General features: G+C 49.7%; 1 long non-coding RNA gene across 1 annotated transcript; it reads left to right on the forward strand.

The window, feature by feature from the left end:
- The first annotated feature begins 366 nt into the window (after positions 1-366).
- On the forward strand, positions 367-9,441 carry LOC146810263 (uncharacterized). The gene is made up of 4 exons (XR_014965654.1): positions 367-1,064; positions 1,163-1,204; positions 1,314-1,494; positions 9,216-9,441. It is a non-coding gene; the product is annotated as an uncharacterized LOC146810263 (long non-coding RNA).
- Positions 9,442-12,613: the final 3,172 nt, after the last annotated feature.

Consider the following 12,613-nt stretch of genomic DNA (forward strand, 5'->3'; position numbering starts at 1 on the left):
ACATAAGGAGTGTGCATCTAGGGTCCCCTCTAGGATTATGTATCTTCTCTCTCCATCTCTGACCACTTTATTGGCCTGGAAGGGGAACCCTGGAGGTATCCATATCATGGCCCCCCTTGCACATCGAGAGTACGATGTGGCGAATAGTTAACCTGCCATCGTTTCTGTAGGGATTTAAGACAGTCACCCCATATGTGTGTCTCTTGGAGGAAGGTGTCAGGTACTAGAACCGATTGCGCCTTCATTGTTTGTCTGGAACTGGTGGTTTGAGGCTGTGCACTACATCTCCCAGAAGGCTCATATTGACTGGGGAGGGGCTTAGTGCATTTAAGCTAATGACGTACGCCGAGCAGCGTGCGTAATTCTTGCTTTGAAGTGGACGTGAGGCTGTGCGGCTGCATTTGGTCTCATTTCTCTGAGGATACTTTATTTCTTGGGAGATTCTTGCATCTTAGGGTTTCCGTTCGTTCTGGAACTCCTATGAGACTGTTTCAGCTTCCAGGCTAGAGCGTCTTTCCTCTGCGGCAGACCGTTGTCTGACCGCACCCTTTGATAGAGGATTCAATGTTCGAGGGCCATTCTTTCAGCAGCGTGGAGAGGGGTTCCTTCAGCTTTCTCCGGCATTTGTGCTTCTCGGGCTCGATTGGCATTTCATCGTCAGTGTGTTTGGAGGCCATTGTATCTACAGATCCCGGAATTCAAGGAACAAGTGTTCTGTTACAGTACTGTGGTTATTTTGATCCCCATTCAATTAGACTTGGCCTTTTAGGAGTTTATTCCTTTCTCTTGGTAACCAAGGAGGTTATCGTTCTATTAGTGGATCGAAGGATAGGGTAAAGACATTTGCTAATACTTGGTCCTACTAATCCGTGCGCTATTTGTGGTTCTCTAATTTCACTGTGTTTACGGAACATGTCCCTTTGGCATCTCTTATCCAACATTGGGTCAAGGAATCAAGCAACATTCTTGCCGGGAGTGTGAGCACTGATCAATGGAGTGGATTCAGCCCTTTCTTTTGTTTTTTCTTTGTTTTTTCTTCTTTCTTTTGGGAATGAGAGAAGAGGGTACGTATATGTGACGCTTGGTGTTTTACATTAGGAGGAATTGGTGAAGATGAAGGTATAATGTGGTTATGCTTTGTGGTTATGCTTTGTTGTTATAGGTGTATACTCTTCCAGTGAGCGGTATCACTTCATACACACAGGTACAGAGGCAACATTAACCTTGTTAAAGGTAGAATCTACATTAGTGAGACTCTTTGAGAGTAGCCCTTGTTTACAGAACTGTATTAATATTGTGTTCTCTCTCTACAGGTATCCCGTTCCCAGTTGTTCCTACCCTAATTCCCTTTCCCTCGTTTGATCTCCTCAATACTCTGTGTGTTTTCCATCAGAATTGGGGATTTCAAGAGGTGAACCTCTTTATGCTTTGCCCGGATTCTGAGGAGTTCCTGTGAACCCTACAGATGGCTATTGCTACCCCATAGCATCTAAGGTAGGTGATAACTCGGTTGCGTTTTGTTGGGTTGTTCACGCCCCTCACATTCCATGTTTCCCTGTTCACCTCGGGCAGATTGCAGATCTGTTTCCTTCTCCATGAACGTTGGCTCAAGTGCGTGCCATTGACCGTTGAGCACCACTGTATGGAAACTCCACCTTCAAACATATTGTGAAAAACAATGAGCAGAATGATATGCATATCAATGAACCGGGCCATCACTAATGCTGATAGCCGAGAAACCTGACACCGCAAACATTGGGTAATACCCCCCAAATTCCCCTGCCCCACAGGCAGTGGCCACTAAACCCCTCTTGCTCAACCATCCATCAAAAGGGAGGTCGTAAACCCTGCCCCAAATTTCTCAAGAACTGTTTAAATCTGGGCTTTTCTATACTGCGTTTCAACGTCCTGAGCCCCCTGCGTGCCCCAGCGTTACCTGTGAACCCGGATCCCCCGGCCAGCAGGCTTTCCAGGTGGGACCTCAGCTCAACGACATCTCTTGCTCAGTGGATTGTGACAGCTAACTCAATGGGGTGAAGGGGTTTTGTCTCTCCAGTGAAAATATTTTGGTCCTCAAAGTTCCATCGTCTGCAACTAGGATACATTCTAAAGTGTGTGCCTGAGAAGTCCCTTGCTTTTGGAGGGTGTCCCACACTGACTGTCAGGGCACCGAGTGCCCCTATATCAGAGATCAAACCACTCCTTGAATTGCTCCCCTCTGCCCAGAACCTGGGAGTTCATTCATTATGTAGCCACCTGCGGAGTCTTGAAGAAATGGGCCCTGTCTTCATGTTGGACATGCAGACGGCAGGAAAGGTCAGGCTAACTTGATGTTGTGGTTTCGCATCCTCAGTTTAACGGAGAGAAAACTTTTGCAGAGGTTCTACACACTTTTAGTGGAGTCTGGGAATATCCGGATTGCTGTACCCTTATATTGTGCGGGCCATGTGACCGGACATATTGTAGGCTAATGACCCTATCCCGATGATTGAACAACCAAGCTATTATTGCTCTCAGTGTTGGCCCCGGTCGTGGTTCCAGTCCTAAGGTTATGTGCACCCTTTCTGTAGTGAAAAATGTGGATAGACGTATCTCAGGCATCGCATAGGGTATCCAATCCTGCAGAAACAGTTCTGTTGAGGGATTCTCTGCATGTTCATAGAACCCCAGAAGTCGTGGATTGTTCTGTATAGAAAAACCCACTGAGTCCTCCTGGCGGTCTTCCATTTGAGAAGAGGTATGTTTCAGGTCCACCACCATTGCCTGCAGTTCCTGTACCATTGTCCGGAGAGTAGCCACTTCTTCCTCCATGGTCGTGACCGTGTCCACCCCTTTATGGAGGTCTAGACGCAGGTGGTTTATATCCATGGCCATCGTGTCCAGTTTTGTTTCTAGTGCAATTCGGGATCCTTTTATCGCCTCCAGTATTTCGGCAGTACGCTGCAGGGGCTCCCCCCATTCAGGGAGGGGGCAGGGTCTCGGGCCACGTCCTCCACACCGCCCCCTGACACGGTATACAGTACTGTTTTGTTTATTTGGGCTACCCTAACTGGTTTAGCCTTTCCCATGGTGATAGTACCTCCAAGATAAACCTCAGTGGCACAGTCTTATGTCTGTAGTAGGCAGATGCTGCTGGGAGCAAGTCTTCCAGAACGCCCCTGTCCAGGAGTTTCTCAATTCTTCTTGTGGTAGTAGAACAAGGTCTACGCGTTTCAAGAACCCTAAGTTCAAATCGATTGAGGATACGAATAGAGTTGTATGCAGATTCCTATTGCAATTAACTTTTCAAAAATACTGGCGACGTTCCCTCCATACCACTTCCTCTTTGCTGATTATACGCAGCACCACGCCGTTGTGAAGTACAACACGCCTTCTTGAGCCATTTAAGTGTACGATTGACTCGTCCCACATGGCAGCTACTTGATACCTGAACATATTTTCCTCTACATCGAGACTCCATTGACGCGCTACTTTTCATAGTCTTCCATATTAGATCGGCTGATCTTCTTGCATTCGTCAGAGGTCCTGATGAGAGAATCCCTAACTTAGGGTTCTTGAAACGCGTAGACCTTGTTCTACTACCACAAGAAGTTGAAATTGGTTTCAAATTGACTTAATAGTGATATTGAAATCTTGCAATGTGATTTTCTGTGGTTTTCTAAAATAAGAGAACTAAGTGTTATTTTCTGTATTTGTCTTTTCACGAGCTTGATTGAGTGAGTGAATGTTTTATAGGTACCAGTATGTTTGGCATAAAGACGAGTGTTTTTCCCAGAATGTTTGAAACGTGTATCTGAAGTTTGTTGTTCACTTCACGTATGTTGTTTCATTTATGTGATGTATATAAGAAATTTTTTGTTGTCCGTCTTTTGGAAGGATGTTAAAGTGTTTTTGATATTATGAAATTTATTGATTAAATCGGAAAAAGAAATTATTCCAGGCATTTTGTAATTCCTCAAAATGTTTCCTCACAAGTCTATTTGAGGTTGAAACAGTAGCAGTATTAGCACTTCTGTTGTTTACTCTAATACGGGCTCGGCTTTACTGCTCCAGGCCCACCTCCTAATTTGGTTTATACAGCCTGAGATAAGTCATGGTTTTCTTTCTCTGTGCTCTTATATGCTGTTGTTCACATTGAAAATTAACGTTTTCTGTTGCCGATAATTTAATTGCATTGCGTTTGCCTTAAATATTGCCAGCGCGTACGGGTTGACGGTTCTCTTACCTCCCCTCGGGCGCTCCGGTGCCTTCGCGCTCTTCAGTTTTGCGCCGCTTCTGTTGTTTGAGCCTTTGCGCTTTGTGGTCGGCGAACTCTGTGTCCTTTTGTGGCGGTTTTCTGGATTATTCCGGTCCTTCTTGCGACGCGAGTCAGCCGCTACTCGACTGACTCGCTCTCTGGCCGCGGGAGTGTTCCTCCCTAGCGGCCGTATTTTAGTGCGGCTCGCGGTGTCACATCCCATTGCTAGAGGACGCGTCTTTGCGCTCTTGACGTTGCTGGCGTTCCGAGGATTCCGCGTGCTTGAATCTCGGAACGCGTAGCAACAAACGAGCCCCTGCCTGTCCCGACGCAGTCTTCATACGGTCTGTAGTTTGCCTTTAGGCATTTGTACAATTACGCCCCCTGAACGCCTCTCAAGGTCAGTACAATATTTTGCAGGGCTGTGGTGGAGTGTATACCCAGTCGTGGAGGTCTGTATTCTAGGCCATTATTTTCCACGCTCTTCGGAGTCTGTATTGGTGGGTTAAATCCTGCTGGGACCATTGGGGACAGGCTGCCCATTTATTACTGCACCAGGGCTGTTGGGTCCCATGGCTTAGTGCCTGCACGCAAGTTCGCTTGCCCTGACTTGGCTGACACCCAGCCTTCCTTTCACGGAGTTCACCTCCCCTGCGATTTCCACGTACTACCCGCTTGCGGCGCTGCAGTGGGATGATGACTTCTACGACGCCGTAGACTCCTCCATTCATAAAGCGGTGGAGCAGGCTATAGCTCCAATGGAGGATCGCCTCTCCTGGAGAATTGAGCTAGCCTGCGACAGGCTGGCCAGAGCATCCCAAGCGATTCCGGCTTCTCTTTCTTCAAGTGCGCCCAATGACGATTCCATTCCACCTCCCGCTAAGCGGGCCAAGGATGCTGGGGTGGACGTTGACGCCTTCGCCCACCTCAAGCAGGCATTCCTAGCCAACAGAACCCCTCCTGCGGCGCCTATCCCAGGAGTCTCGAGTCTCTGGAGTGATGACGGTGCCGGGCCTTCTCGTCCTTGCGGTTTGCCGCAGCCAGAGCCCGCCGCTTCGGATTCCGGCGCTGTTTCCCAGAACCTCTGCACCGATATGCTCGATCCTGAGGATATTTTGCACCCTAGGTCCTCGGACTGGGCGCCCTGTACGTGGCTAGCCGCATTCGACGACCTCTGGAGGCCTCAGTCCGTAATTGCCTTAGGGCAGAATGCCCGCGCCCGTCGTTGGACGACAAGGTTGCGGCAACTCCAGAAATTGATCCTCGTATGGCGACATTTCTGCAAAAGTTTATCAAGGATCCCAAAAAGGGAATTGATAGGTCGTGGCGGGCTTGCCAAGATAAACTGTTGGATATCCTCGGGCCTATCACCAAAATTCTTGATATGGCGAAGAAGCTAAGGCATCGGGGGCCCTGATATCTCCAGACAACCTCTCCTCTTGGGCCCAACGCGTGGCCATCTTCTTAGGAAACGCAAACTGTGCACTGTCGACGGAGAGGCGCAGATCCCTGCTGATTAAGGTGGACCCCAAGCTGGGGGATTTAGCAGACTCCGAGGCGGGCCCGGTTGCCCAGGGCGGCCTCTTTGGTGAGCCCTTCATGAAGGAGCTAGGGCGCTTCATGAACACCTTCACAACTTTGGACAGAGCGCAATCCTCCATCCGTAAGGTCTTTCGCCCACGGGTTTTCAGGGGGGCTGATCGAGGCAGGGGCCACCCGTCCGGCCGCCCAAATCAGCAGAGAGGAGGCTCCAACCAGTCATCGTATCAAGACCAGGCCAGATTCGGGAACTTCTACCCGACAAGAGGACGGCGAGGGAAGAACCGTGGTGGCAGAGGCGGTGGCGTCTCCAGTTCTTCCGGTGAGTGTTCTCCCTTCTTCCCAACTAAAAGTGGGGGCCGACTGGCGCATTTTTTCCAGGCTTGGACTTCTGTCACAGGCGATGCTTGGGTACTCCAGACTGGCCAGGGATTTCATATCGAGTTCCACGGGGAGCCTTTGCAGAAGGCTCCGCCATGTCCCCTAGTCTTTTCGGTAGAGGACTCCGCCTTAGTAGATCAAGAGGTCCGGGCGCTTTTGCTCAAGGGGACGGTGGTGCGATCCACTCTTCATGCGCACGGGTTCCTCAGCAATCTCTTTCTGGAAGACAAAGCGGACGGGGGCCAAAGGCCCGTGATCAATCTGCGCGAGTTCAACGAGTGGTTAGTCTACCGCCACTTCAAGATGGAAGGCATCCATCTTCTTTGCGATCTCCTAAGACCCAACGATTGGCTGGCGTGCCTGGATCTAAAGGATGCGTATTTGACCGTTCCAATTTTTCCTCCCCACCGGAGGTTCCTACAGTTTCTTTGGAGGGACGCGGTCTACGAGTTCTCCACTCTTCTTTTTGGTCTATCCTCGGCTCCTTGGTGCTTCACCAAGGTTTTGCGCCCGGTAATCGAACGCCTGCGTGCGTCCGGGATGCGTCTCATAGTGTATCTGGACGACATTTTGCTGATGGCACAATGTCCCGCGACCCTTTCTAGTCATCTGCAGGCGGCGGTAAATTTACTCCAGAGCTTGGGCTTCATAATCAACGAGACGAAGTCAACGCTCGTCCCTTCCCAAAGGGTGGTTTTCCTAGGGTTCTCCATCGATTCGGTGGCTGCTACGCTAAGCCTTCCTTCCCGGAAGATGACGAAAATCCGTCACGAATTGAGGAGAGCGCTTACTCCGCATCAGCTCTCCCTCAGACAGATAGCTCGCTTGGTGGGCCTGCTCTCAGCGTCCATCCAAGCCATTTTTCCAGGCCCTCTCCATTACAGAGCCTTACAGCGTCTCAAAGTGCAGCACCTTCGAAGAGGTCTATCCTATTCACGGAAAGTACCTCTTTCGGCGGAGGCCAGAGAGGAGATTCAGTGGTGGCTTTCCAACATGGAGGCTTGGAATGGACGGGCAATTTTCGGTTCGGCGCTAGATATCATTATCGAGTCTGACGCCAGCAGATCAGGCTGGGGCGCGCGGTGTGGCGACTTCGCTACCGGCGGTATGTGGTGTCCTATGGAACAGCCGTTGCACATCAACTGTCTGGAGCTCCTGGCGAGTCCTTTGCGATCCAGTGCTGGACCAAGGACTCAATCCGTTCTTGTGTGCTTCTCAAGATGGACAATATATCAGCCGTCCGGTATATAAACCATCTTGGGGGAACGCGCTCCAGGGCACTATCGGACATGGCAGTGAATTTCTGGAAGTATTGCCTGGACCACCATGTCTCGGTAACGGCGGAGTATCTCCCGGGCCGGGACAACCAAGTGGCAGACTTTCAGTCCCGGCATCTCCACGACAGCAGTCTTTGGAAAATGCATCCGGGGGTTTTCGCGGATCTTCAATCCCTCTGGGGTCCCTTCTCAGTGGACCTCTTCGCCTCCCGACTGGACTTCCAGCTGCCCCGGTTTTTCAGTTGGAGACCGGATCCCCTAGCAGCACAGACGGATGCGTTTTTACAGGATTGGCAGACCGAGAGAGGTTATGCCTTTCCCCCGTTTGCCATGATCACGAGAGTCTCCGCCCAGGTGCGTCGTCAGACGGCGAACGTGGTCCTTGTCACCCCGATTTGGAGGTCTCAAACCTGGTTTCCAGTTCTTCTGGAACTTTCCTGGGATTCTCCAATCCCACTCCCCCTATCTCCAACGCTTCTGCTCAATCCGGACGGAGTTCCTCACCCGTTGGTACAGCAGGGCTGCCTTGCCCTCATGGCATGGAGGATTACAGGGGACGTTGGGCGGTCCCAGGCCTTTCGAGAGCAGCTGGGAACTTCATGTCAAAGGCCTGGTCCGACAGCACAATTAAGCGGTACCGTTCCACATAGCGACGGTGGTGTCGTTGGAGTGTGCGACGGGATTTCAATCCCGTGGCAACCAATGTGACTTCCTTCTTGAATTTTTGGGCCTCTCTGGCGGAGGAGGGTTTGGCTTATAGCACCATCAATACCTTCCGTTCGACCATTTCAGCGGGCCACAACATGCTGGACGGTTCCCCGGTGGGTGAGCATCCCCTGGTTTGTCGCCTTCTTTGAGGCATCCGCCTCTCGCTACCCCCGGAGCCACGGTACTCCCACCTGTGGGTCGTTAACAGAGTGTTGAATTTGTTTTTATCGTGGCAACCGAATAGGTTCCTCTCGAGGAAGGTGCTATCGGCAAAACTAGCGATGCTTCTCTGCCTGATTTCGTGCAGAAGGGTTTCCGATGTCAGGGCCCTGGATGTCACCAGTCGGATTTTTTCCCCCGAGAGGGTTACTTTTACCATCCAAGTGTGGAACGCGTTCTATATCCTATCCGGCTTTCCCAGATTTCCCGAAACTGTGCGTGGTGTCTTGCCTCAAGGCATATGAGGAAATGTCGGAGGAGTTTCGTCCTCCGGGGGAACGGCAATTGCTCATTGCACTTCGGAAGCCTCACAAGGCGGTTTCTTCCCCCACCATCGCCCGTTGGGTACGGTGAGTCATGCAGAAAGCAGGCATCGACCTGCAGATTTTTGGCACACACTCGGCCAGAGGTGCGATGGCCTCTAAAGCTTTTACCCTGGGCGCTCGTCTGGAAGACATTCTGAATGCTGCGGACTGGTCTTCCGACTCCACTTTTATACGGTTTCATTTTAAACCGATCCTTGATATGTGTCATTTGGGGGTGAGCAAGCTTTAAACGAGCATGATCCTCGCCTCCGGTCCTGACATAGAATGAAAAATGTCCTAGCTATCGTAACGGAAAGTTTCAATTCTATTAAGGACTCAGAGGCGAGGATTATCCCACCCAGGGTACAACGTTCTCCTTCTTTGAATCCTTCCCTACCCGTATTGGAGTAAGTAAAGTGTATAATGTGTTTGAATTTTTAAGAAGTCTGGCGGTTTGACTTCTGCAGGTTGCTATACTGTCGAGCTTGTTTGCCTTGCAGGCTAAAACCTTAGACACGACTTCCGCTTATATTCTCTTTTGCGTTTCAGGAGATTCTGGAAAGCAAGATTCCTGAAGTTCCATGCTGGCTGGCCTACAGCAATGAAAGAGGGAGGTTAAACAGCGAGAAAGGACTGTCTGTAGCTAAGGGAGCCTGTGATTGGATTATGGAACAGAGGACACTCTAGACGTGGACACTCTATTGTTTTTCTGTCATTCCCGATGTACCATGGGAATGGTTGTTGTTGTCTTCAAAATGGCTGCTATCTTTAAAATTAAAGAAAGTAAAGCATAATCCTCGCCTCCGAGTCCTTAATAGAATTGAAACTTTCCGTTACGATAGCTAGGAAATTTTTCATTACCAATTTTATTTATTTTCTTACTGCTTCTCTGTTTCTATGTTGATAAGAGTTGTCATTCTGCAGAGCACCATTGATGTAAAATTGTAGTCCTATTTTTGCAAAACGTCCTGGTTTTTAGTTGTCAAGATCTGGTCACCCTACACAGAGGGTGTGTGTGCACTGACCAATGCGTTGTTCCAGTCAACCTCATTTGTTAAAATAATTAAAGGGTGGCTGATTTTTTAAGGTATCTCTCTGGTCTGGTCCCGTTTTTAGGTCTCGCCTAGCTATTGCGTTTACGCAATTGCTATGCGAGACTCTAGTAAGAGGGGCATTTCAAAGTGCTCCCAAAAGTGGATTGCATGGCGAGCACGCGCACAATCACGTGCATCGTGCCGCCATGCAATCCGTTTGGGGAAGCGCTTCAGCCCACTGGCGAGTGCACGTGTAGCCACAGCCTCGGCATCATACTTCAAAGGGTCCGCTCCCCCGCCTGGAATGCGCTCCCTCGCCCCCGCCACAGCATGCTGAGAGATTGTTTCCTCATGGCGCCTCTCACAACTGTCCCTCCCCCACCACACGTATCCCAGACATCAAACTCCAGTTTCAGCTGGACCGCAGACTCTGTAGTCATGGGTCATTGCTGGCCATGTTCTAAGGTTTGCAAACACCGAAACTCCGCTTTCTTACTCTTCTGACGTCACTGACTGCTGTCGGACCGAGTGCCATTTACTGAAAAACAGTTTCACTATGCCCTCGATACTCTACCCTATTTGTTAGCTAGAAACCACATGATTTGTGCGTAGTAATATTCCTTTTAGGCTTCACAACGATGATAGAGACAAGAAGGCTGCCATTGAGCTTTCGCTGTACTCTTGATTTTTTTTTTTACAGTCTATTACCCTCCCAGATGCCTTCTGATTGGCCACTCGAACTCCCGATTGGCGTTGTTGTTGACAACATGTTGTTACTGGAGCCGCCACGCAGGATCACATAGGAAGCGGCTGGGGCCCAGGAGCTGCAGCAGGCGCAAGAGTAACACGGGCTCGTCTGACCCTCGCACACCCCGCAGAGCAGCACTGGAGCCACATTGAGTCATACAGGGAGAGGACCTCCCTCTCTGCACTCATACAACCCTGATTTTTTAGATTGCATCTTTTCGACTTCTTTCAGGTGAACCGGCAGCATGGGATAAAAGCATTCCATTTAACTTTCCAACGGGGCCTTCGGTTCCCACCTCTCCGGGTCACAATACAGTGAGACGTCTTCACTTAACAGTTAACAAGCAGCAAACACAAGCTAATGCTTCCTGTCCCTCCCTGCTTTACCTCTTGCTCACTATGTCTCCTTTAAATACATCTCTTTGCCCTAAACATTACCAGTGCTTCTCTACACAATCCCCTAATGTCTGAACTTTTATTTTCCTTCTTTCAGAAAGCCACAGCCCTTCATGCTCTCTGTGTCCCTCCTGTCCTTATCTGCCCGCTGTTACCTCTCTCCGTGCTCTGTGTCTGCTCACTGCCTGTTCCCATCTTACCCTTATTTAATAGGTATGTGCATATAGGTCCGCTGGTAGTTTCTTCTTTGCACAATTGCTTCGGGGATATGCAGTTCCTTGCTTTGCGTGCATTTGGTGTTTGTGATCGCACATGTAATTTGAGTGGATCTGTGGTGCTTGTGTTTGTATGTGCACGGGTATGATTTAAAAATATGTATATCTACGGTGCTTGTGATTGTGTGTGCATGCGTGTGATTTAAGAGTGTATATATCCGTGGTGCATGTGTTTGTATGTGCACACGTGTGATAATGTCTGTATATCTGGGGTGTTTGTATGTACACAAGTGTGATTTGTGAGTGTGTATATCTGTAGTTCTTGCGTTTGTATGAGCACAAGTGTGATTTGTGAAAATGTACATCTGTGGTGCTTGTCTTCTTCTCCCCATGTCTGGTCATCTCGGACAAGGCCCCTTCTCCATAAACCCTCTCTACCCCCCACATCCTAACCTCTCCCTTTCTGTGGCTGCTTCTGCTCAAGCACTTACAAGCCCACACCCCACTTAACTCAAAGACGTACAGGGCATTGGTTGTGCGCTCGCAGGAAATATCTTCTTTTAGCAGTACATCCCCCCCCCAGTGCTTTAAATGGGAAAGAATAAGTGCAGGTACTCATTAATATGAGCCAGAGGTGTGGCAAGTGGGTGAGGCTAGGGGCGGGGCTCCACAGCCTCGGCATCATACTTCAAAGGGTCCGCTCCCCCGCCTGGAATGTGCTCCCCCGCCACAGCATGCCGAGAGATTGTTTCCTCATGGCGCCTCTCACAACTGTCCCTCCCCCACCACAGGGCTAGTCTCACGGACGCATTGCCATCCATCGATTTCACTTTCATGCCCGTGTTCTCTTTGCCTTTCAGCACACAGCCCGCCCTCCCCCCTCCGTGTTTTCTTGCAGCTTTGCCCAGATCTGAGTCTCAAACAACCAAAATAATAAGTTTGCCCTGCACGCTTTCTGCGCTTACAAAGTTAACATATGCCGCGCTCATTCCCTTTTCATCCTTCTAAGGTCGATAACATTAGCTCCATTAATTCTGCGTCTAAGGATTTAAATAACCATATGTTTTCTTGCAACTTTAGGCACTTCACACACACACAGCCCCACTGCTCACACACACAGGCATCAAGGCAGCAACAGAATGCTCTGAGCCTCACCAGTGTTTGCCACACACACATGCCTCTCGCATCTCGTGTTTTCTTCCAGCTTTGGCCCGTGTTCTCTTTGCCATTCAGCACTCAGCTTCCCCGTAACCACCATTTAACTAACATCCTGCCACACTCATTCCATTTTCATCCTCGCTTTCACTTTCATGCCCGTGTCCTCTTTGCCTTTCAGCACACAGCTTCTCCGTAGCCACCATTTAACGACCATCCTGCCACACTCATTCCATTTTCATCCTCGCTTTCACTTTCATGCCCGTGTTCTCTTTGCCTTTCAGCACACAGCTTCTCCGTAGCCACCATTTAACGACCATCCTGCCGTAAACACCATTTAACTACCATCCTTTTAGTTAAAATAAAAGAATTGCCTCTAAGGGTTTAAGGAACCATAGAA

Source organism: Triturus cristatus, chromosome 7 (assembly GCF_964204655.1).
Source record: "Triturus cristatus chromosome 7, aTriCri1.1, whole genome shotgun sequence".
In the NCBI taxonomy this organism is placed as follows: domain Eukaryota; kingdom Metazoa; phylum Chordata; class Amphibia; order Caudata; family Salamandridae; genus Triturus; species Triturus cristatus.